This window comes from Giraffa tippelskirchi, chromosome 1, assembly GCF_054371585.1.
Source record: "Giraffa tippelskirchi isolate mGirTip1 chromosome 1, T2T-mGirTip1v1.2.pri, whole genome shotgun sequence".
Taxonomy (NCBI): domain Eukaryota; kingdom Metazoa; phylum Chordata; class Mammalia; order Artiodactyla; family Giraffidae; genus Giraffa; species Giraffa tippelskirchi.
The window spans coordinates 38,094,055-38,121,270 of NC_137275.1; the positions used below are offsets into that span (position 1 = coordinate 38,094,055).

General features: G+C 38.0%; 1 protein-coding gene across 2 annotated transcripts in view; it reads left to right on the top strand.

The window, feature by feature from the left end:
• The window catches only part of LOC145513035 (uncharacterized), a 266,458-nt gene that overhangs the window by 95,442 nt on the left and 143,800 nt on the right, over positions 1-27,216 (top strand). The window contains exons 2-3 of one of the 2 annotated variants that reach the window (XR_014059094.1): positions 19,440-19,570; positions 25,355-25,457. The gene's annotated coding sequence lies outside the window, so the exon portion shown is untranslated. The remainder of the gene's footprint in view (positions 1-19,439; positions 19,571-25,354; positions 25,458-27,216) is intronic. The other variant, XR_014059103.1, reaches the window with a different exon arrangement.

A 27,216-nucleotide genomic window follows, 5' to 3' on the forward strand; every position in this document is an offset into this window, starting at 1 on the left:
GATAATGGGTGACCACTTCCAGTTTGCCTTGATTCATGGACCTAACATTCCAGGTTCCTATGCAATATTGCTCTTTACAGCATCGGACTTTGCGTCTATCACCAATCACATCCACAGTTGGGTATCGTTTTTGCTTTGGCTCCATCCCATCATTCTTTCTGGAGTTATTTCTCCACTGATCTCCATTAGCATATTGGGCACCTACTGACCTGGGGAGTTCATCTTTCAGTGTCCTATCCTTTTGCCTTTTCATACTGTTCATGGGGTTCTCAAGGCAAGAATACTGAAGTGGTTTGCCATGCCCTTCTCCAGTGGACCACAATCTGTCAGACCTCTCCACCATGACCCATCCGTCTTGGGTGGCCCCACACGGCATGGCTTAGTTTCATTGAGATAGACAAGGCTGTGGTCCGTGTGATCAGATTAGCTAGTTTTCTGTTGTTTTAGTTTTAGTGTGTCTGCCCTCTGATGTCCTCTCGCAACACTTACCGTCTTACTTGGATTTCTCTTACCTTGGGCCTTGGGTAATTCCTCTTGCCGCCGCCACCGCTGCCGCCGGCAGGAGATGGCAAGAGTGAACGTTGACATTCTAGGAATCAGCGAACTAAGATGGACTGGAATGGGTGAATTTAACTCAGATGACCATTATATCTACTACTGTGGGCAAGAATCCCTTAGAAGAAATGGAGTAGCCTTCATGGTCGACAGAAGAATCCGAAATGCAGTACTTGGATGCAATCTCAAAAACGACAGAATGATCTCTGTTCGCTTCCAAGGCAAACCATTCAATATCACGGTAATCCAAGTCTATGCCCCGACCAGTAACGCTGAAGAAGCTGAAGTTGAACGGTTCTATGAAGACCTACAAGACCTCCTAGAACTAACACCCAAAAAAGATGTCCTTTTCATTATAGGGGACTGGAATGCAAAAGTAGGAAGTCAAGAAACACCTGGCGTAACAGGCAAGTTTGGCCTTGGAGTACAGAATGAAGCAGGGCAAAGGCTAATAGAGTTTTGCCACGAGAATGCACTGATCATAGCAAACACCCTATTCCAACAACACAAGAGAAGACTCTACACGTGGACATCACCAGATGGTCAACACTGAAATCAGATTGATTATATTCTTTGCAGCCAAAGATGGAGAAGCTCTATACAGTCAGCAAAAACAAGACCGGGAGCAGACTGTGGCTCAGATCATAAACTGCTTTTTGCCAAATTCAGACTTAAATTGAAGAAAGTAGGGAAAACCACTAGACCATTCAGGTATGACCTAGATCAAATCCCTTATGAGTATACAGTGGAAGTGAAAAATAGATTTAAGGGACTAGACCTGATAGACAGAGTGCCTGATGAACTATGGACAGAGGTTCGTGACATTGTACAGGAGACAGGGATCAAGAAAATCCCCATGGAAAAGAAATGCAAAAAAGAAAAATGGCTGTCTGAGGAGGCCTTACAGATAGCTGGGAAGAGAAGAGAAGTGAAAAGCAACGGAGAAAAGGAAAGATATTCTCATCTGAATGCAGAGTTCCAAAGAATAGCAAGGAGAGATAAGAAAGCCTTCCTCAGCGATCAGTGCAAACAAATAGAGGAAAACAACAGATTGGGAAAGACTAGAGACCTCTTCAAGAAAATTAGAGATACCAAGGGAACATTTCACGCAAAGATAGGCTCGATAAAGGACAGAAATGGTATGGACCTAACAGAAGCAGAAGATATTAAGAAGAGGTGGCAAGAATACACAGAAGAACTGTACAAAAAAGATCTTCACGACACAGATAATCACGATGGTGTGATCACTCACCTAGAGCCAGACATCTTGGAATGTGAAGTCAAGTGGGCCTTAGAAAGCATCACTACGAACAAAGCTAGTGGAGGTGATGGAATTCCAGTTGAGCTATTTCAAATCCTCAAAGGTGATGCTGTGAAAGTGCTGCACTCGATATGCCAGCAAATTTGGAAAACTCAGCAGTGGCCGCAGGACTGGAAGAGGTCAGTCTTCGTTCCAATCCCAAAGAAAGGCAATGCCAAAGAATGCTCAAACTACCGCACAATTGCACTCATCTCAAATGCTAGTAAAGTAATGCTCAAAATTCTCCAAGCCAGGCTTCAGCAATACGTGAACCGTGAACTTCCAGATGTTCAAGCTGGTTTTAGAAACGGCAGAGGAACCAGAGATCAAATTGCCAATATCCGCTGGATCATCGAAAAAGCAAGAGAGTTAAGAAAAACATCTATTTCTGCTTTATTGACTATGCCAAAGCCTTTGACTGTGTGGATCACAATAAACTGTGGAAAATTCTGAAAGAGATGGGAATACCAGACCATCTGACCTGTCTCTTGAGAAACCTGTATGCAGGTCAGGAAGCAACAGTCAGAACTGGACATGGAACAGCAGACTGGTTCCAAATAGGAAAAGGACTACGTCAAGGCTGTATATTGTCACCCTGCTTATTTAACTTATATGCAGAGTACATCATGAAAAATGCTGGGCTGGAAGAAACACAAGCTGGAATCAAGATTGCTGGGAGAAATATCAATAACCTCAGATATGTGGATGACACCACCCTTATGGCAGAAAGTGAAGAAGAACTAAAGAGCCTCTTGATGAAGGTGAAGGAGGAGAGTGAAAAAGTTGGCTTAAAGCTCAACGTTCAGAAAACTAAGATCATGGCATCTGGTCCCATCACTCCATGGGAAATAGATGGGGAAACAGTGGAAACAGTGTCAGACTTTACTTTTTTGGGCTCCAGAATCACTGCTGATGGTGACTGCAGCCATGAAATTAAAAGACGCTTACTACTTGGAAGGAAGGTTATGGCCAACCTAGATAGCATGTTTAAAAGCAGAGACATTACTTTGCCAACAAAAGTCCGTCTAGTCAAGACTATGGTTTTTCCCGTGGTCATGTATGGATGTGAGAGTTGGACGGTGAAGAAAGCTGAGCGCCGCAGAATTGATGCTTTTGAACTGTGGTGTTGGAGAAGACTCTTGAGAGTTTCTTGGACTGCAAGGAGATCCAATCAATCCATCCTAAAGGAGCTCAATCCTGGGTGTTCATTGGAAGGTCTGATGTTGAAGCTGAAGCTCCAATACTTTGGCCACCTCATGCGAAGGGTTGACTCATTGGAAAAGACCCTAATGCTGGGTAGGATTGGGGGCAGGAGGAGAAGGGGACGACAGAGGATGAGATGGTTGGATGGCATTACCGACTCGATGAACATGGGTTTGGGTAGACTCCGGGAGTTGGTGATGGACAGAGAGGCCTGGCGTGCTGCAATTCATGGGGTCACAGAGAGTCGGACACGACTGAGCGACTGAACTGAACTGAACTGATAATGGGTGATGTTGAGCATCTTTTCATGTGTTTGTTAGACACCTGTATGTTTTCTTTGCAGGAATGTCTGTTTAGTTCTTTGGCCTGTTTGTTGATTGGGTCATTTATTATTCTGGAATTAAGCTGCAGGAGTTTCTTGTATATTTTTGAGGTTAATTATTTGTCCATTGCTTTGTTTGCTATTATTTTCTCCCATTCTGAAGGCTGTCTTTTCACATTGCTTATAGTTCCCTTTGTTGTGCAAAAGCTTTAATTTTAATTAGGTCCCATTTGTTTATTTTTGCTTTTATTTCCAACATTCTGGGAGGTGGATCATAGAGGATCCTGCTGTGATTTATGTCGGACAGTGCTTTGCCTATGTTTTCCTGTAGGAGTTTTATAGTTTCTGGTCTTATGTCTAGATCTTTAATCCATTTTGAGTTTATTTTTGTGTATGGTGTTAGAAAGTGTTCTAGTTTCATTCTTTTTCACGTGGTTGACCAGTTTTCCCAGCACCACTTGTTAAAGAGATTGTCTTTTCTCCATTGTATATTCTTGCCTCCTTTGTCAAAGATAAGGTGTCCATAGGTGTGTGGATTTATCTCTGGGCTTTCTATTTTGTTCCATTGATCTATATTTCTATCTTTGTGCCAGTACCATACTGTTTTGATGGCTATGGCTTTGTAGTAGAGCCTGAAGTCAGGCAGGTTGATTCCTCCAGTTCCATTATTCTTTCTCAAGATTGCTTTGGCTATTAGAGGTTTTTTATATTTCCATACAAATTGTGAAATTATTTGTTCTAGTTCTGTGAAAAATACCATTGGTAGCTTGATAGGAATTGCATTGAATCTATAGATTGCTTTGGATAGTATACTCATTTCACTATATTAATTCTTTCAATCCATGAACACGGTATATTTCTCCATCTGTTTGTGTCCTCTTTGATTTCTTTCATCAGTATTTTATAGTTTTCTATGTATAAGTCTTTTGTTTCTTTAGGTAGATATATTCCTAAGTATTTTATTCTTTTCGTTGCAATGGTGAATGGTATTGTTTCCTTAATTTCTCTTTCTGTTTTCTCATTGTTATTATATAGGAATGCAAGGGATTTCTGTGTGTTAATTTTTTATCCTGAAACTTTACTATATTCATTGATTAGTTCTAGTAATTTTCTGGTAGAATCTTTAGGGTTTTCTATGTAGAGGATCATGTCATCTGCAAACAGTGAGAGTTTTATTTCTTTTTTTCCTATCTGGATTCCTTTTATTTCTTTTTCTGCTCTGATTGCTGTGGCCAAAACTTCCAAAACTATGTTGAATAGTAGTGGTGAGACTGGGTACACTTGCCTTGTCCCTGACATTAAGGGAAATGGTTTCAATTTTTCACTATTGAGGATAATGTTTGCTGTGGGTTTGTCATATATTGCTTTTATTATGTTGAAGTATGTTCCTGCTATTCCTGCTTTCTGGAGGGTTTTTATCATAAATGGATGTTGAATGTTGTCAAAGGCTTTTTCTGCATCTATTGAGATAATCATATGGTTTTTATCTTTCAATTTGTTAATGTGGTGTGTTACATTGATTGATTTGCAGATATTAAAGAATCCTTGCATTCCTGGGATAAAGCCCACTTGGTCATGATGTATGATCTTTTTAATATGTTGTTGGATTCTGTTTGCTAGAATTTTATTAAGGATTTTTGCATCTATGTTCATCAGTGATATTGGCGTGTAGTTTTCTTTTTTTGTGGCATCTTTGTCTGGTTTTGGAATTAGGGTGATGGTGGCCTCATAGAATGAGTTTGGAAGTTTACTTTCTTCTGCAATTTTCTGGAAGAGTTTGGGTAAGATAGGTGTTAGCTTTTCTCTAAATTTTTGGTAGAATTCAGCTATGAAGCCATCTGGTTCTAGGCTTTTGTTTGCTGGAAGATTTCTGATTACAATTTCGATTTCCGTGCTTGTGATGGGTCTGTACCAGCTTCTCTCATACATTTATGCACGGGCTTCCCTGGTCACAAATATATTTAGGATGGAGCCAGAAATTATGACTCACCCCTGTTTGAAAGATGATTCCAGTACCACCAAGGATGTAATCCAGTGCCCAAATGGATACCTAAGAATTTTGCTCGCAATTATAGCCCTCATGTATAGTTAATCCTTTCTTTACCTCACTTGGACCCTTAAGACTGAATCATGTCCTATTCTCAAAGATCTCTGAAGATGAGGAGAAAGCAATGAACCACCTCACTGCCATCTCTAGTTCTTTCCTCTGATAAAAATATTGTATTCTTATGTGGGACCTAAGTTCCCAATATCACAGTCTTTTATTTTAATTACACAGTCTCTTTCCTTAAAAATTCCAATCCTGTCCCCAAGAGACTGAGTCTAACAAATTTTCATATCTAAACCCATAATCATTTTCCCATCTATCACCTGACAAGAAGGAAGTGGCAGAACAGTGGTCCAGAATCTTTCTACTTCCATGATAATTTAAATTCTGAGGACTCACTGTCCTTCCATATTGCAGATCTTTTAACAAAATGACTTCTGTGCCATCTGTGTGTTTCTGTATATCAAAACCAGATTTCCCCTAAGGACATCATTTTCCTGTGGGCTTCTCAATAAGCTCTCTGAACTTTTGTATGTGAAGGTGTCTAAGAACTTGCAGATGATGTCAGCCATCTCTTCACCAGCCAACCAAACTTCAGACTGTACATATCATTAAGTAAAACTTTAACAGCTTGAATCATACTATTTGTAGTCCTATTTTTCAGAGCAGGGTCACATTTTCTATCCTCCAATCAGACTCATGAGCACAACATATTAATAATTTATTTTCCAATTAAAATAAAGTTTTAAGATTTACTTCTTTGAGATACTGTCATGCAAATGATTTGGAAAGTTTCTATATTTTTTTGCATAAATAAAGTATTCAGTATTTCCAACTGGAGGAAAAATGAAATAGCAAAGGCAAAAATGAAGAGTTATTTTTGAAAAGAGAACATTAATACGTTATCTCCCATCCTTGAGCTATCCCCCTCTAGAGAGGTTTCCTTTTCTACCTCCTCCAACCTGATTCAGTGGCTGTTTGTACTATCAGCTTAGTTTCCTTAAATGTCTGTATTTCATCCATTAGAAGAAATGTTTTCTTGTAAAATATTTATTTTACCTAGTGGAGTCCTCACTATCACATCTACCTTCCCCTCACCTCTCTAAATACCTTTTATATCACTGATAGTTACTTTTTTTTAAATAATTATGACTTTGAGTAGAGGAAATGCAGTTAATTAATTCTACTGCTTATTAAAGGGTGGATTCATTTGGCAGAAAAATTACTTCCAGCTTTCATGTGAAGTTTTTTATCTTACTCACATCCACTAATGCTGCTTCATAGGCTGCTGCTCTTTCCAAAACCTAGAGTGCCTGGGAAGCCTGATACTCCTCTATTCTGCAAAAAACAGAGGAGACTGATGCTAAATTAGTTAATCTCGCAATGAATTTTAGTAAAAGTTCTTTAAGAAGGTAATTATGCCAATCTAAAAAAAAATGAAACAACTCCATTATACTATGCACTCAGATCTCAGCAGTTTCTTGGTTTTGTTCATCCTCATTCTACCTGGACTAACTTTTTGGTGTGTGCTAATTTGCTTCAGTCATGTCCCACTTGTCTGCAACCTCATGGACTGTAGCTCGCCAGGCTCCTCTGTCCATGGAATTTTACAGGCAAGAATACTGGAGTGAGTTGCCCTTCCCTTCTCCAGGGGATCTTCCCAACCCAAGGATGGAACCTATGTCTCTTATGTCTCCTGCATTGGCAGATGGGTTCTTTACCACTAGCACCCCTTGAGAAGCCCAAATTTTTGATGACTAGTTGTTATAGAGGTGTTATTATTATTCCAGCATAATCTGTGATAGTATTTAAAAAATAAAACTAAATACATTTTACAAAATGTGGTTTAGAAACAGAAATTATAAGAGATTGCTGGAGGAAATGAAAGAAAACCTGAAAAAAATGAATAATATGTTATATTTTTAAATGTTTACAAATATCAGGGGAAGTCCTTAAGATGAAAAATAAACATTACTGCCAAACTTGAAAACTATTTTAATGTCTGTATTAATTATTTACACTGTTATGACTATCATGTATTTCTTATATTGATTGAATTGGTCTATAAACATTTTCCAATATCTAAACCTTTCGTGTACTTTATTTGTGATGAATTGGTAGAACACCTTTTCAAAAATATGGTCAATTATTTGAAAGATAGTGTTGGCTCCAGAATCTACTGGTAATCAAGTGTGTGCTAAGTCTCTTCAGTTGTATCCAACTTTTTGCATCCCTATAAGCTGTAGCCCACCATGCTCTTCTGTCCGTGGGATTCTCCAGGCAAGAATACTGGAGTGGATTACCATTCCCTTCTCCAGGGGATCTTCCCAACCCAGGGACCAAACCCAGGTCTCATATCTCCTGCGTTGGCAAGCAGCTTCTTTACTACTGGAGCCACCTGGGAAGTACCAGTTGGCAGGTTATCAGGAATTAATGATTGCATCTGCCTTAATGTTTTTGCATTCTTAAAATTCTTCACAGCTACTATAAAGAAAGGTCTATGTCTTACAGAGAATCTGTACACATGTTTTTATTGCAGCAATTACAGTTTATTTAATCCCTACCACATGGAAGGTGTGCACCAGACGTTACTTCAAGTCCTCACAGCAACTCTACAAACTGCTACTATTTTCAGTAGTATTAAAATGCAGATGAGGAAACAGGGTGAGATTGGTGAGTGACAGCACAGGCAGAGGCTTGCAGAATAGGATTCAAAACAGAGGATGTTGTGTTCCCTTCCCTTATTCCAGGAGAACTTCTTTATATTTAGGATGGTTGCATGGTCGCATTGGAGAAGGCAATGGCAACCCACTCCACTATTCTTGCCTGGAAAGTTCCATGGACAGAGAAGCCTGGCGTGCTATGGTACATGGGGTTGCAAAGAGTCAGCTGCGACTGAGGGACTGAGCACATGTCTTACTCTAACAAACCAATATTAGTCAGTTTAGTCACTCAGTTGTGTCCGACTCTTTGTGACCCCATGAACCTCAGCACGCCAGGCCTCCCTGTCCATCACAGATTCCCTGAGTCCAATCAAACCCATGTCCATTGAGTTGGTGATACCATCCAGCCATCTCATTCTCTGCCGTCCCCTTCTCCTCCTGCCCTCAATCTTTCCCAGCATCAGGGTCTTTTCCAGTGAGTCAGCTCTTCCCATCAGGTGGCCAAAGTATTGGAGTTTCAGCTTCAACATCAGTCCTTCCAATAAACACCCAGGACTGATATGCTTTAGGATGGACTGGCTGGATCTCCTTGCAGTCCATGGGACTCTCAAGAGTCTTCTCCAACACCACATTTCAAAAGTATCAATTCTTCGGTGCTCAGCTTTCTTTATAGTCCAACTCTTACATCCATACATGACCACTGGAAAAACCATAGCCTTGACTAGATGGACCTTTGTTGGCAAAGTAATGTCTCTGCTTTTTAATATGCTGTCTAGGTTGGTCATAACTTTCCTTCCAAGGAGTAAACGTCTTTTAATTTCATGGCTGCAATCACCATCTGCAGTGATTTGGGGGCCCAGAAAAATAAAGTCAGCCACTGTTTCCACTGTTTCCCCATCTATTTCCCATGAAGTGATGGGACCAGATGCTGTGATCTTAGTTTTCTGAATGTTGAGCTTTAAGCCAACTTTTTCACTCTCCTCTTTCACTTTCATCAAGAGACTCTTTAGTTCTTCTTCACTTTCTCCCATAAGGGTAGTGTCTTCTGCATATCTGAGGTTATTGATATTTCTCCCAGCAATCTTGATTCCAGCTTGTGCTTCCTCAAGCCCAGTGTTTCTCATGATATACTCTGCATATAAGTTAAACAAGCAGGGTGACAATATACAGCCTTGACATACTCCTTTTCCTATTTAGAACCAGTCTGTTGTTCCATGTCCAGTTCTAACTGTTGCTTCCTGGAGAAGGGAATGGCAAACCACATCAGTATTCTTGCCTTGAGAACCCCATGAACAGCATGAAAAAGCAAAAAGATAGGACACTGAAAGATGAACTCCCCAGGTCATTAAGTGCCAAATATGCTACTGGAGATCAGTGGAGAAATAACTACAGATAGAGTGAAGGGATGGAGCCAAAGCAAAAACAACACCCAGTTGTGAATGGGACTGGTGATAGAAGCAAGGTTCGATGCTGTAAAGAGCAATACTGCATAGGAACCTGGAATGTTAGGTTCATGAATCAGGGCAAATTGAAAGTGGTCAAACAGGAGATGACAAGAGTGAACATCAACATTCTAGGAATCAGTGAACTAAGATGGACTGGAATGGGTGAATTTAACTCGGATGACAATTATATCTACTACTGTGGGCAGGAATCCCTTAGAAGAAATGGAGTAGCCATCATAGTCAACAAAAGAGTCCGAAATGCAGTACTTGGATGCAATCTGAAAAATGACAGAATGATCTCTGTTTGTTTACAAGGCAAACCATTCAATATCACGGTAATTCAAGCTTATGCCCCGACCAGTAACGCCGAAGAAGCTGAAGTTGAACAATTCTACGAAGACCTACAAGACCTTCTAGAACTAACACCCAAAAAAGATGTCCTTTTCATTATAGGGGACTGGAATGCAAAAGTAGGAAGTCAAGAAACACCTGGAGTGACAGACAAATTTTTCCTTGGAGTACAGAATGAAGCAGGGCAAAGGCTAATAGAGTTCTGCCAAGAAAATGCACTGGTCATAGCAAAAAAACAAACCAATATAACATTCGGTAAATTTATTGTAATGATTCATATATCAACATAATGAAAAAAATAACATTTCAATGATAAAATTGAAAAGCAGGCCAAATTAACAGTTATCAATGAGAGTGAGTGGCAGTTTTAAGAGTCTATTCACCTGATTTCCAGTGTAGTGGTCTGCTTTCTGTAAGGTACACTTCTATACAAGTGTAAATCTCCATTAGAATCTCAATCTGCTCAAGTCACCTTAACAAAAATGTCACAGATTGTCTGACTTCGTTTTGTTGTTCAGTTGATCAGTTCAGTTCAGTTGCTCAGTCGTGTCCGACTCTGTGATCCCATGGACTGCAGCACGCCAGGCTTCCCTGTCCATCACCAACTCTCAGAGCCTACTCAAACTCATGTCCATCGAGTCATTGATGCCATCCAACCATCTCATCCTCTGTCGTCCTCTTCTCCTCCTGCCTTTAATCTTTCCCAGCATCAGGGTCTTCTCCAATGAGTCAGTTCTTCGCATCAGGTGGCCAAAGGATTGGAGTTTCAGCTTAAGCATCAGTCCTTCCAATGAATATTCAGGATTGATTTCCTTTAGGATAGAGTGGTTGGATATCCTTGCAGTCCAAGGGACTCTCAAGAGTCTTCTCCAACACCACAGTTCAAAAGCATCAATTCTTCAGCGCTCAGCTTTCATTATAGTCCAAACCTCACATTCGTACATGACTACTGGAAAACAGTAGCTTTGATTACATGGACCTTTGTTGGTAAAGTAATGTCTCTGCTTTTCAATATGCTGTCTAGGTTAGTCATAGCTTTTCTTCCAAGGAGCATGTGTCTTTTAATTTCATTGTTGCAATCACCATCTGCTGTGATTTTGGAGCCCCAAAAAAGTCTCTCACTGTTTCCATTTTTTCCCCATCTATTTGTCATGAAGTGATGCGACCAGATGCCATGATCTTCATTTTTTGAATGTTGAGCATTAAGCCAACTTTTTCATTCTCCTCTTTCACTTTCATCAAGAGGCTCTTTAGTTCTTCTTCACTTTCTGCCATAATGGTGGTGTCATCTACATATCTGAGGTTACTGATGCTTCTCCCAGCAGTCTTGATTCCAGCTTGTGCTTCATCCAGCCCAGCATTTCACATGATGTACTCTGGTTAGAAGTTAGATAAGCAGAGTGACAATATACAGCCTTGAAGTACTCCTTTCCCAATTTGGATCCTGTCTGTTTTTCCATGTCCAGTTCTATCTGTTGCTTCTTGACCTGCATACAGATTTCTCAGGAGGCAGGTCAGGTGGTCTGGTATTCTCTAAGAATTTTCCACAGTTTGTTTTTATCCACACAGTCAAAGGCTTTGGCATAGTCAATAAAGCTAGATGTTTTTCTGGAACTCTCTTGCTTTTTCAATGATCCAGCGGATGTTGGCAATTTGATCTCTGGTGTCCTCTGTCTTTGCTAAATCCAGCTTAAACATCTGGAAGTTCACAATTCATGTACTGTTGAAGCCTGGCTTGGAGAATTTTGTTCAGTTGCTTAGTCATCTCCTATTCTCTATGATCCCATGAACAGCAGCTTCCCTGGCTTTCCTGCCCTTCACTATCTCCTGGAGTTTGTTCAAACTAATGTCCATGGAGTCAGTGATTAACAACAGAAATTTATTTTCTCACGGTTCTGGATGCTGGAGATTTCAAGATCGAACTCCAGAAGGGTTCAGCTTCTGGTGAGGGTTCTCTTCCTGGCTTGCAGATTGTCACTTTGTTTGTCCTCACATGGCTTTTCCTCAGTGAAAGAGAGCGAGAACACAAGAGTGAACTCTCTGGTGTCTTTTCTTATAAGTACACTAATGCTAGTCAAAGAACGTAATTACCTCCTTAAAGCCCTATTTCCAAATATAGTCATATTGAGAGTTAGGTGTTTAACAACAGTTTGGGGGGAATTCAGTTCATAGTAATCAAGTGCTACTACTTTTGACTTGAGAACTGGCCAAATATTTCAGTTATATTTCTAAATATAAGGGTTATCTATATCCAATTAGCTCCGGAAATCATTCTGAATTCTACCTCACATATTTTTCTTCCTGTTTTTGTCAGACTTTTTCTCTAAGGTACATTCCATTGGCTTATACCTGGATTTCATCTTTTTGCCTCCTAATCCCATAATTTCTGGAATTCTAATTATTTAATTAAATAATTATTTAATTATCTAATTATTCTAACACAGTGCATTTGACTGTTTCCCTGACTTATTTTTTTATTTTGATACTAGATAGTGCCTTTGGGGATACCTATTTAATGATGGTGACTGCAAGTCATTAATGAAATCCAGGTTATCCCCATAATTAACCAATGGTTCTAGGACCCCTTACTTCAGTCTGGATCAAGTGCTAAGGAAACTTTCAGATCTGCAAAGGAGAATGATGAAAGAAAATGCTAGTTGATTATGTAACCTCTCTATAGGTTTTTTAACTACTTTCTATTTGCCCTTTTGAACTGACATTTATACTACTTCATATTTCCCCATCTCCTAACCAGATTACTGTTCTCTTTCTCACCTCATAGTCCATATTAAAAATAAAATTATCTCTATTCTTTTTTCCACTCTCTCACTTTCTACTGACATCTCAAATCACTGCTTATTCATCCAATGAAACTGCTTCTTCCATGTTTAATTCTTGCTATTATACACAACAAATAAACATTTTTGTCTTTTTCTTGTAAGGGCTTACTTTTGATTGATTTTCAAGTTCCTTTATTGCTATTATTATTACCACTATTACCATTACTTGACATTCATGTGTTTTCCTCTTACTTTCTGCCCCTTTTCAGAATTCTTGACTGAATCATTATCTCAACTATTGTCGTTTCTTCACATTCTGATTTTAGTTCTGTGCTATTCTCAAGCTGCTGACTCTCCCCAGAAGACTTCATTGCATCCACTTTTTTAATCTGTCATGTATAAACTGATAGGAACTAATCCCTAAAATAAGTCTAACTCCTCACTGTGCATTTTCATTTAAGCCACCTGTACCATATTCACAAATGACTAAGCTTGTCACAGGACTCCAATCCTTCCATCTACTCTATTCATCATTTCACATGAAAGGAACAGCATTGGCTTAGTATTCAGTCAAAAACGCAAAAATGGGATGACCCAGAGGGATGGGATGGGGAGGGAGGTGGGTGGGGGGTCCAGGGAGGGGAACACATGTAAACCCATGGCTGATTTATGTCAATGTATGGCAAAAACTACTACAATATTGTAAAGTAATTAGCCCCCAACTAAAATAAATAAATTTATTAAAAAAAAAAACGCAAAAATGCTTATCATGAGCATTGGTCTGCTACATTCTGAATGTTTGTGTCACTTCATAATTCATGTTGAAATCATACTGGTGATAGTATTCATAGATGGGGTCTTTGGGAGGTACTTTAGCCATGAGGGTGGCATCCTCACAAATTGGATACATTTATAAAAGAGGCTCCAGAGAGATCCCTAGCCACTTCCACCATACAATGAAAAGTCTGTGACTCAGAAGACAGCCCTCACCTAGCTGTGTCAACACTCTTGTCTTGGATTCCAGAACACTGAAAAATAACTTAATGTTGTTTAAAAGCTACATAGTTTGTGGTATTTTGCTTTGAAGGCCCAAAAGATTAAAGACACTCTCCCTTAGTTCCCAAGTCCAATAAACCACTTTGTTCTAACATTTCTACTTCCCATATGAACTGGTCCAATTTAGGTAATTTAGGTAATTCTTGGTGCTATTGTCATTGAAGTTCTCATAATTTCTAGTGTACTAATTCATCTTTCTGTTTCTTTTCTTGCCTCCCTTCAATGCATTCTCTACTGTGTTATTCAGTTGATCTTATAAATCTGACTCCTCTGATCACAAGCCATCTCATGATTTCAATCTGTCTCAGGGCAAGTTTCCTTATTGTAGCACCCAGAGTGCTTCATGGTATGGACTTCCAGTCTCAATTCCTATGATTATGTTCTCATATTCTAAGCTCCTGCCATTCTGAACTAGCTGTCATCTCCCAACTGGATCATATTGTCAGATTTTCATAACTTTTGACTTGTACTTCCTCTGGGTGAAGCATTCTCTAACCCTTTCTTCTTATTCCTTAGCACATTTCTATTAATCATTTAAGATTTCTCATCATCTTCCCCATACCTAACATCTTCCTGTATATTCAACTATCTTGATTTGTATATGTCTTCAACTAGTAATTACTGTAATTGCTTATTTACTCATCCATAAGAACGAGGATGTATACTGCTCATCTTTAAATCTCAACTTCCAGTACAGTGCTAGGGCAATATGGGTTGTGCATGCTCAGTCTGCTCAAATTCATGTCCATTGAATCGATGATGCTATCTAAGTATCTCATCCTCTGTCACCCCCTTCTCCTTTTACCTTCAGCATCAGGGTCTCCCAGCATCAGGGTCTTTTCCAATGAGTTGGCTCTTTGCATCCGCTGGCCAAAGTATTTGTCTGACTCTCTGTGACCCTGTGGACTATAGCCTGCTAGGCTCCTCTGCAAATAGGATTGTCCAGCAGAGATACTGAAGTGGGTTTCCATTTCCTCCTCCAGTGGATCTTCCCAACCCATGGATTGAAAATGTGTCTTCTGTGTCTCCTGCATTGACAGGCAGATTCCTTACCACTAAGCCACTTGGGAACACCTGACAGATACAAATCTGTTAGCAAAACAGAGAGAGTGAGCTATAAACATCCAAGTGGATTCAAAAGCTGAATGTCAGGTTCTCTTTTCTCAAAGTTAGTCACAACAACATCTCCCATTCCACACAGTGTTCTAAAATGTGACTTTGGAATTTCTCCTATCATGAATGATTCTTCAGATGATTTTGACTGCCAGACATCATTATTTTCAGTATATGAGTTTTCCTATCTAGGGCATTAGACTCTGTTGACCACAGGCAAGTAGTTCCTGGCTGTACCCTTTCTGAATTTCTGACACACAGAAACTGTGAGCATAATAAATAGTTGTTTTTGCACACCACTTAGTTGGGAGTGGAATGTTATACATGAATGTAAAATGGAACAAGAAATATCACCAGTAAAAAGAAATAGGTCAAGATTAAAAAATATACCAGCTTATTAAATGAGACTCAAAGGGTGAGTAAAAGTGAGCATAACTTTCTTCACATCTTGGGGAATTAGAGATTATGCTAGAGTAAGAAAGTACTGCTTCATCTTTCATATTTCCTGCTATTTTCAAGGAGTTTTATTTTCTTAGGTTTTGCCTTGCAAAGAAATGTTATATTAAAACTAATAGGAATTTTGATTACTATATAATCATATATATGTATGTATATATATGTATGTAAAATAGCCTAACATGTTCAGAGAGCAGCTTATACTTTTCCTGACTCTAGCCAAAAAAACATTCTGCTAAACTGGAGAAACTTTGTACTTTATCCCACTATTTTTTTTTTTTTCTCCTTTTTGATGTTGCCAAAACTTCTAAATTCGTTGCCTAGAAACGTTTCAAATATATCCTTCTATAGGAATGGAAATCACCTTGAATTTTCTCTTAATTTTTTTTCAGTTCATGTTCGCATAAATGTATGGAGCCGTTTTACTATGAACAGAAGATGAATTCAGTCAACTCTTACATATGTTGATATTTTTGGCTGAAGTCAGAATTTATTTTGTTTATGAACAGGGAGAAAAAATTGTGAAATTATTTCAGTTTTTCAAGTATTTGGCAAAGAAAAAGAAAAATATATCTTTTTTGACCTGCAGCCCTTACAAAGATATTTTTACTTTAGAAATTCAATTACATATCATTATATGGTAAATATAATTGTGCATATTATAATAAGAATCCTTAAATCAAAAATTCTTTGGAAATTATTGTGCTGAAAAATGTGGATTAGCCATCATACTTTTAAGTAAGTATATTAAGACATTCTTCTGCCCTTTAGATGAAAAAAAATCTTTGAAAATGTTAAGCTTTTAAACATAATGTTAAGAAAATGTTCATTTATTTGAAACAAAAATGAGAGAAAAATTGACTCATTATCCTTCTTGTCCAACAAATGAAATGTTTTTATTTTTATTTACATTTCCAGTAATTGCCTATAAATATTCATCAATTATAAACAACTGAAATTCTAAGAGTTAATTTTTAATTACATATATTTATTGCATGATATTGTTATGTTACATATATTTATCTATGTTTATAATTATTATTTTTAATTATTTCAAATTATACCATTTTCTGGACAGATTAACTGAAATTAATAACAATTCATATAATACTATTAGATATTTAGGCCATTTTCATTATTTTGAAAATAATGCTGAAACATCTTTTCCCATATGCTTTTTGACTATTCCTTTGAGTTATTTTCTTAAAGTTGTTTCTAGAAGTCACCTTGTAGCATGTCATAAATGTAAAAACTCTTCATGACTCTTGACAAATGTTAGCATATTGCTTTTTAGAATAGTAACTCAAAGATGCTGGTATATTTTGTGTTTTCTAGGATGACTGAACCTTTGCAGACTTAAGAACACATTTTTAAGAAACATTGCTCTTTTAATATGAGTGAAATAAATTATATCTATTCGAATTTAATTGAAAACACTGTTCATAACTTTTAAATCTTAGAACTCTTTTAAAAGTTGAGTTTTTATAGTGGTCATGTGGAATCTTAATGGTTCCATAAATTATATAGTTAAAAGTTTTAGTTGTGTAATCAGTGAGAACATTATTTGAATCCTAGCTCTTCTTGCAGTAGCTGTGTAACATTGGGCAAATAACTTGATCTCATTAAATTTAATATCTATTATCTGTAATGGGAATAAAAACGTTAACCTTTCTCTTACTGTCAAGATTGTTGTTGTTCAGTCACTATGTGTGTCCAACTCTGAGACCTCATGGACTGCAACATGCCAGGCTTCTCTGTCCTCCACTATCTCCTGGAGTTGGCTCAAATTCATGTCCATTGAGTCGGTGATGCTGTCTAATCATCTCATACTCTGCTTCCCTATAATTATTTTTCCTTTCAATCTTTCCCAGCATCAGGGTCTCTACCAGTGAGTTTGGTCTTTACAACAGGTGCCCAAAGTGTTTGTCCAACTCTTTGTGACTCCATGAATGATAGCCCACCAGACTCCTTTATCCATGGAATTTTCCAGGCAAGAATACTACTTAGAACAGAACAATTCATAAGTAGAATGCACTCAGTAAATATTATCTACTGTTTTTATTAGTATCAGTATTGTAATATGTTGGACTTCCCTGGTGGCTCAGAGGTTAAAGCGTCTGCCTCCAATGTGGGAGACCCGGGTTCAATCCCTGGGTCGGGAAGATCCCCTGGAGAAGGAAATGGCAACCCACTCAGTATTCTTGCCTGGAGAATCCCATGGACGGAGGAGCCTGGTAGGCTACACTCCACGGGGTCGCAAAGAGTCAGACACGACTAAGCAACTTCACTTTCACAATATGTTTGCCTGTCAGACAATCTGAATTATAATATATTAAAAAATGAACAATATAGCATGTGTCACTGTAACCTTGGTGGCTAACACAGTACTTGGCACATAGTAAATCCTCTGTACATAATGGTTAAATAATTGAAGAAGTGAATGCATAGGTATAAGCTAGACTTCATGTATACCTATTAAAGTATATTTTAATCATACATTTTTCAGAACTGTTCAGTTTACTAGAGGTAAAATTGATACTTAGAGGTAAAACTGATATTTAAATTAGAAGGCAGTTTTATGGAAATTATATAATCCCCATTTTAATCTACATGATCAATCTACACTCTATCAGGGATAAAACTATTATGGAGGCTTTATTAAACACAGGTTGTATACAGCTCTGAAGATTAACTCTGTATAAAAACTCTATATATGGTATTTTTGAACATCATTTTCCAACCTGAAAATTAAATTTCTGCATAAAATATACTAAAAAATTGGAAGTTATAAAAATCCATAATTTCTAAGGAGGACTTATATAATTTTTATGTTAGCTTTTTATGGAAGATAGTTTAGCATTTATGGTTATCAAAAAACATAATGGTGATAGCTGCTTTATTTGGAGTAGATTTTGGACTCAGTCCGATCTATCTACAATTTCTATAAAAGCAGTTAAAATCGCTACCATTGCAATCGCTTGACTGTAGTCCCATTATAATGAGATTAACATAAAATGTCTTGAGAAACATTTCAAAGTAATACGTTTTACAGAGTAATACTATTTGTAGCTGTCAGCCACTAAAGAAATGCTATGCCAACCAGCAACATTAGAATTGAGTTTTCTCCATTAGAGTTTAAGGAGTTGTTAACTAAAATATGCTAGTTTTATCTCATTTAATGGCTAAATGGAAACCTGAAACTAATTTGACAATATCAATAATTCAGAAAACAATGCAGTGATATATTTAGATGTGTTACTTTAGATTTAAGTTTTTTATTTTAAAGTAAAAAGATTTAAATATTGAATATGTTAGATTAAAACTGTATGACTTAAAATGTAAAGCCGTTCATGTGGAGGGGAAGAGGCAAACAAGAGAGATGAGAAGATTAGAAAAAAGAAAATAAGACTACTGGAAAGGGAAAGCTAGTCATAGGCTTTGGAAGGGAAATAGCACAAATTAGACCAAGAAGTGTCAGTTGCCTTGTTTTCCTTGCCTAATATTTTATGTGGAAGAAGAAAAAAAAAGTCAAGAGATAAATAAAGGCTTAGATGCATGTTGACATAGCTTGGATAAAGGCTTTGCTGCAATTTGACTACTGTTTCAGGTAAACAGGTAGAAAAAAGAGGAGACTAATGAATGATTTGGTATTAAGGGGGAAGTGAGACAAACCCAAGGCCTGTTCAAAATACAAATAACAGTGCCAAAGTATTGTCCCTTCTATTAAGTGGGAATTAATTAACTGAGAAAGAAACCTGAAGTTGACTGTTGCTAAATCTCTTAGGAACTATAGGGAATTCTTTAAGACTGCAGTTAAAGTTATATAATTGCAAAAGAATAAGTCTTCATGTTTTGAAAAATATTCATGTATATTAAGATTTGATGAAGCCTGGAAGTATGAGAGGTTCAACTGAAAATGATTTTAATAATTGAAAAATTATAAGGAATTCTTAGTTTAAAATATTATTAAGAATAGATAACTTGAAAAAAAGAGCAAGTTAGAACATTACTTATAGCATGCTATGCTCAGTATCTTCATTTATGTCTTGACTCTTTGTGACCCCATGGACTGTACCCTGCCAGGCTCCTCTGTCCGTGGGATTTTTTCAGACAAGAATACTGGAGTGAGTAGCCATTCCTTCCTACAGGGGATCTTCCTGACCCAGGGATCAAACCCGAGTCTCCTGTGCCTCCTGCATTACAGGTGGATTCTTTACCACTGAGCCACCAGGGGAGCCCTCTTCACTGGGGAAGCCATCTACTTACAGCATAAATTAAGGTAATTTTGTATTAAAAAAATATTAGCAACAAATATAGATGAAGATTTATCCAGGTTTGAGCAGAATTTTCTGAGCACAAAAACTCTGGAAAATACTGCAACGAAAATGTGGTAAATATATACTAAAAAATACTAATGATACATATTTCTCAATGACTGAATTTATACTTGATTTTATTGAATATTAAACACTTTCCTGGTGGTTTAGCAGCTATGTCATATCCAACTCTTTGCGACCCCATAGACTGTAGTTCCACCAGGCTCTTCTGTCCATGGGATTCTCCAGGCAAGAATACTGGAGTAGGTTGCCATTTCCTTCTCCAGGGGATCTTCCCAAACCAGGGATTGAATCCATGTCTCCTGTGTCTCCTGCACTGCAGGCAGATTCTTTACTGCTGAGTCACTGGAGAAGCCCAAATATATTTTATTTCATTTTTTATAAAGAGTTGAAACATTATCTAAATTGATAGGATGTTTTGAGGATAACTGACCAGTTTTGAATTCACCCTGGGCAAATTATAGCCTATTTTCTGTATCAATAATAATATTATGAGAATACCTCAAAAATGATTTTCAGACAAAAATTAAAGAGGAAGTAAAAATCTAGAAAAGGAAGAAATTTCTTTGATGATGTTGTTGAGTCACTAAGTCATGTCCAACACTGAAACCCCATGAACTGCAGCATGCTGTTCATGGCCCCAGGCTCCTCTGCCCTCCACTATCTTGCAGAGTTTGCTCAGATTCATGTCCATTGTGTCGGTGATGCCATCCAACCATCTCATCCTCTGCCACCTCCTTCTCCTTTTGCCTTTGATCTTTCCCAGCATCAAGGGCTTTTGCAATGAGTCGGCTCTTTACAACAGATGGCCAAAGTATTGGAACTTCAGCTTCGGCATCAGTCCTTCCAATGAATATTTAGGGTTGAATTTCATTAGGATTGACTAGCCTGATCTGCATGGGACTCTCAAGAGTCATCTTCAGTAACACAATTCAAAAGCATCAGTTCTTCATCCCTCAGTCTTCTTCATCTCAGTCAAATATGTCAATGTTAAATGTGATAAAGACAGAAATTGTCAGCACCCTTATGTAACCTTATGGCCTTCAATTTTAGTGTGCTCTAGGTAATTTCTAACTGTGCATATTTGTATCTTTGTGGATGATGGTTTCTTTTTTTAAGGAGGTCTCTCTTCTTGTACATGAAGCAGACCAGAAGTACTATGGAATTAACAACTAACAGTCTTCAAAATATGAAAAATGAAAATTAATGTTAATAGTCCAGGTCCCTTGACAATTAAGAGGAATAATGCAATTTTATAACATTTTCCCAACTGTTTCCTGTAGGATACAGTTTCAGTTGCCCATGGCAGTAATGGGCTTAATGATACATTATTGTTTATTTTCCTTTTTATACATTAATCTCCATTCCTGGCTGGATTGCCTTTGGATATTATCTCTGGCTCCAAATCTATGGAAAATCAAAAGAAAAGAGTTTGTGCCAGAAGTTCTCCTAAAAGTAAATTTTCAGGATAGAATTTTGAGTTGGATTCTGGGCTGTCCAGATGGCAAAGACATTTAAGTTACTGTTAAGTGAGGTGATGATACTGTACTTGCCCTGGCATATTTTAGCAGCACAATTACTGAGATCCTCATCTGTGGAGATTTGGGATATGATACATATAAGAAATACACTGGTTTACTTAATGTTTCTAGAATTTAAGAGATGAGGTGGCAATAGTAATGATAAGGTCTGAAGAGCTGGTTGGTCGCATACTGCTGGCACTATAAATGTGCTGAAGGAAGAGAATGTCAGGCTTCTGTTACTCATCCTTCAGTTGGACATCATGGTGAGAAAGCCAGAAGCCTCAGTGACAACATTCTAAAAGACCTTTATTTACAAAAGTAGAGCTCAGATTGGCCAGAAAACAAAACCCAATATATGAACTATGACAGTATCAAGAAACTGCTTAATTCACAGTTTCAGTATGACTTTAGGATGAAAATCAGAGCATTATCAGGGAAAAAGCAGGGTCTTAGGATCTGAGATGGGGACATTTAGGTGCATGCACTTGAAGACTTTAAATGCTGAGATCTCCTCAATATATTGGCCTCTCAGAAGTGGCTCTCTCTTTGCTTGAAGAGATAGTCTCCTCTAGCCTGAAGATTATGCAAACTCTTACCTGAAGGAGATTTCCTAAGGAATAACCATACTTCTTCTCGTGGCTTCTAGGTCTACAAAGCAGCGAGGAGTAAACAAAAGCCAGTTGTAGAAGTACTCTTTCTGCTTTGGTAGAAAATATGTTCATGGAAAGAACTGAAAGACCTAAGGCATGTACGGCAGGAACTTTGAGAAAATATCCTGGAATGGATCTTGAGGCTGCTGACTTGGGGCTGAGAGTGTTATGGTAGATAAGGGGAACTTCCCTGATATGGTGAAATTCATGTGTGTGTCAGGATTTGTTTCCTGGTGAAGATACTTGGAGACAATCCTAATGTAATCTGTGATGTCTACTTGAAGTTTAGAAAGAATGATGACCTACAGCAAATGAGGTTTTGAAGAATTGTCTTGACAGAATGAAGAAGCAGTCAACAGACTCAGAACAGTGGGCACACTTAAATGGATTTGCTTATCAGGTTAGAGAATTCAGCATCTGTGTTCCCTGTTGTTCAGTTGCTGAGTCCTGTCTGACTCTTTGTCTCCCCATGGACTGCAGCATGCCAGGCTTCCTGTCCTTCACTATCTCCCGGAGTTTGCTCAAACTCATATCCATTGAGTTAGTGATGGTTCCAACCATCTAATACTCTGCTGCCCCCTTCTCCTCCTGCCCTCAATCTTCCCCAATATCAGGGTCATTTCCAGTGAGTCAGCTCTTTGCATCAGGTGGTCAAAATATTGGAACTTCTATTTCTTTCAGCACCAGTCCTTCCAATGAATATTGAGGGTTGATTTCCTTTAGAATTGACTGGTTTAATCTCCTTGCAGTCCAAGAGCTCTAAAGAGTCTCCTTGAGCACCAAATTTCAAAAGCATCAATTCTTAGGATCTCTGCCTTCTTTATGGTCCAACTCTCACATCAGTACATGACTACTGGAAAAAACATAGCTTTGATTATAGGGACCTTTGTTGGCAAAGTGACATCTCTGCTTTTTAAGAAAAGCTATGACCAGCATATTAAATGGCAGAGATATTACTGAAGAATTGATGCTTTTGAATTACAGTGTTGGAGAAGACTCTTGAGAGTTCCTTGGTCTGCAAGGAGATCCAAGCAGTCCATCCTAAAGGAAATCAGTCCTGAATATTCATTGAAAGGACTGATGCTGAAGCTGAAACTCCAGTACTTTGTCCACCTGATGTGAAGAACCAACTCATTGGAAAAGACCCTGATGCTGGGAAAGACTGAAGGTGGGAGGAGAAGGGGACGACAGAAGATGAGATGGTTGGATGGCATCACCAACGCTATGGACATGAGTTTGAGTACAATCCAGGAGTTGGTGATGGACAGGGAAGACTGGCATGCTGCAGTCCAAGGTGTCACAAAAAGTCAGACAGGACTGAGCGACTGAACTGACTGATAGATTTGTCATAGCTTTCCTACCAAGGAGCAAGCATTTTTTAATTTCATGGCTGCAGTCCCTGTCTGCAGTGATTTTGGAGCCCAAGAAAATAAAATGTGTCACTATTTCCACTTTATCCTCTTCTATTTGCCATATGGTGATGGGACCAAATGCCATAATCTTAGTTTTTTGAATGTTGAGTTTTAAACCAGCTTTTTCATTCTCCTCTTTCAACATCATCAAGGGGCTCTTTACTTTTTGCTTTCTGCCATTAGAACAATGGGCTGGTTCAAAATTAGGAAAGGAATATGTCAAAGCTATATATTGTCAGCCTGCTTATTTAAATTACATGCAGAGTAAATCTCGTGAAATGCCAGGCTGGATGAATCACAAGCTGAAATCAAGATTACTGGGAGAAATATCAATAACCTCAGATATGCAGATGGTACCACTCTAACATGTTTCCTGAGAGTTTCCAAAGAAATCTCCATTCACTAAATAAAAACAAAAGTTTCAGTGACATGGTCACTGTCATTATGGAAAGTCAGTGGTGTCTGACTTCTGTATATAAGGTTGATATCTCCTCACCTCCAAAGGCAAAATGGACATAATTACCACAATTTTCACAGTAGTGAATGAGATGGTTGGATGGCGTCATCAACTCAATGGACATGAATTTGAGTAAACTCCAGGAGTTGGTGATAGACAGGGAGGCTTGGCGTGCTGCAGTACATGGGGTCCCAAAGATTCGGACACGACTGAGTGACCGAACTGAACTGAACTCACAGTAGTAGCTGGGGCTACTGATCTCCAGAGATCCAAGGTGATGGCTATAGTTTTCATGCCAAGTAAGTTCTCAGACCTATCCCACTGCTGGAAGGAGTATTTGGGACTCCTAAGGAAAGCCTCTGCAATACTAAAATCTGTATATATAGTAGCAGTTCTCTCATAGGGGATACACAATGCCATCATAGCTTCCTCACACAGTGGGGGTAGGAACGTGTGGAGTCTGAGAAACAGGAATCCTGCAAGGTCTATCTCAGTGGCTTAAGGAAGTCGATGGCACCATCCTGTGTTCATCTACTTAATCCTTGTGATAAAAATGAAATAAAATATACATAACAGCTTTCAAAACCCTGAAATTAGTTATCTATGTTGTCCAGGAAGATTTATAATGGTAGAAAAGTGAAAGTAGATACTCTTGAAACTAGACTTTGGCCAAGACAGAAAATCAGAAGCAATAGCATAACACAAGTGGAATAGCAGATACCAGTGCCGTAATTAAAGACTTAAAGAATGTAGTATGATTGACAGAGACACCTGGCAGGCTTCAGTTCATGGGATCACAAAAAGTTGGATTTGGCTGAGCACACATGCACACACACACGTATGAGGGAAACTCCCACTGCATGACTAAGCATTGATTATTATTATATTTTTAATCATATACATGGGAGTTGTTTGTTAATGAGATCTCATACTTTTGTAGATTGAAATAAAATTTCACTGTCTCACTCTATATGTGTTAGAAGTTACTGAGTAATAATAAGGTTTCTATTTGAAGGCATTATTTTTAACTGCTGTTGAAATGAAGTACAAAATGTGTGGATTCAAAAGTTACATGCCATTTTTAAAGATAGAAAATATTTTTCCATTTGTTGTATTTGAATATATAAAAATGTTCAACATGAATTTGCAAGTGTTTTTGTTAGGAGTTATACTAGAATAGAATGTAAAAATGATCAGTCTTTTCTTCTGAAGACCCCAAAAGTTCTTATCTGTAGGTGACCTAAAAGCCAACTATTTTATATGCAAGAACCAGTGCAAATGACTAATAGAGAACCATTGTATTGGGATGTACTTTTACAGCTGCACTTTACCTTCTTGCAGAGTTCTTAAAGAAAGTACTATAATGTGCATTGACCACATACAGGAAAAATGCATACTTCTATTCTTAGATGAGTGTTTCATAAAAGCGCCTTTTTTTTTTTCTTTCTTGGAATAGCTTGTGGTGGCTGCACTCCAGATCAATTATGGGTTTAATGGTCAAGTAGGTTAAAATATGTCATATGCCATTTTCAAAAGTTTATCTTTGTTTCTTAAGGTGATATGTTAAAAATGATGTCTGTTATACATACAAAACCTATATGATATGAGCAACAGTTGATCAGATAAAGAACATTTTTACAGACGTGGTTGTTTGCTCAGTACTTCCCTTCCTCTTTTCCAACAGAGCCCTTGTTTGTGCTAGGTGACTGTCTTTCCATCGCAGCGCTTCACTCATCAGAGGAAGCTGAGCCTCCGCCAGCTCCACCTGAGACCCCAATATTTTTAAAGTAAGCTCATCCATCTGGCTAGTGTTTAGATGTAATCAAACACTACAAAAAAAAAAAAGAACGAACTTAATAGAATTAGAAAGTAGAATGGAGGGTTGCCATGAGCTTAAAGGTAAGAGAAATGAGATGTTTGTCAAAGGATATAATCTTCAGGTTATAAAACACACAAGTTTTGGGGATCTAATATACATCATGGAGATTATAATTTATAATACTACCTTATACACTTGGAAGTTTCTTTTTTTTTTTTTAATATCTCCTCCCTTTTGAACCTCCCTCCCATCTCCCTTCCCTTGCCACCCCTCTAGATTGATACAGAGCCACTGTTTGAGTTTCCTAGGACATACAGCAAATTCCTGTGGGCTATCTATTTTACATATGGTAATGTAAGTTTCCATGTAACTCTTTCCATACATCTCACCCACTCCTCCCCTCTCCTCAGGTCCATAAGTCTATTCCTTATGTCTATTTCTCCATTGCTGCCCTGTAAATAAATTCTTCAGAACCATTTTTCAAGATTCTGTATATGTGCACTAGAATACGATATTTATCTTTCTCTTTCTGACTCATTTCACTCTGTATAATAGGTTCTAGGTTCATCCATCTCATAAGAACTGACTCACATGAGTACCTTTTTATGGCTGAGTAATATTACATTGGGTATATGTACTGCACTTCTTTATCTTTTCATCTGTTGATGGGCATCTAGGTTGTTTCCATGTTCTAGCTATTGTAAATAGTGCTGCAATTAACAATGGGATTCATATGCCTTTTTGAAACCTGGTTTCCTCAGGGTATATGCCTAGGAGTGGGATTGCTGGGTCATATGGTGTTTTTATTCCTAGTTTTTTAAGGAATCTCCATACCATCTTCCATAGTGGCTGTATCAATTTACATTCCCACCAACAGTGCAAGAGCATTCCCTTTTCTCCACACGCTCTCCAGCATTTATTGCTTGTAGACTTTTTGATGATGCCATTCTGACCAGAGTGAGGTGCTATCTCATTGTGGTTTTGATTTACATTTCTCTACTAATGAGCGATGCTGAGCGTCTTTTCATGTGTTTGTTAACCATCTGTATGTCTTTTTTGGAGAAATGTCTATTTAGGTATTTTTCCCACTTTTTGATTGAGTTGTTTGTTTTCCTGGTATTGAGTTGTATGAGCTGCTTCTATATTTTGGAAATTAATCCTTTGTCAGTTGTTTCATTTGCTATTATTTTCTCCCATCCAGAGGGTTGTTTTCTCACCTTACTTATAGTTTCCTTTGCTGTGCAAAACCTTTTAATCAGGTCCCACTTGTTTACTTTTGTTTTTATTTCCATTACTCTAGGAAGTGGGTCATAGAGGATCTCGCTTTGGTTTATGTCATCAAGTGTTCTGCTTATGTTTTCCTCTGAGTTTTATAGTTTCTGGTCTTACATTTAGGTCTTTAATCCATTTTGAGTTTATCTTTGTGTACAGCGTTAGGAAGTGTTCTAATTTCATTCTTTTACATGTAGCTGTCCAGTTTTCCCAGCATCATATATTGAAGAGGCTGTCTTTGCTCCGTTGTATATTCTTGCCTCCTTTGTCAAAAATAATGTACCCATAGGTGCATGGGTTTATTTCTGGGCTTTCTATCTTGTTCCATTGGTCTATATTTCTGTTTTTATGCCAGTACCATACTCTCTTGATGATTGTAGCTTTGTAGTATAATCTGAAGTCAGGAAATTTGATTCCTCCAGCTCCATTCTTCTTTCTCAAGACTGCTTTGGCTA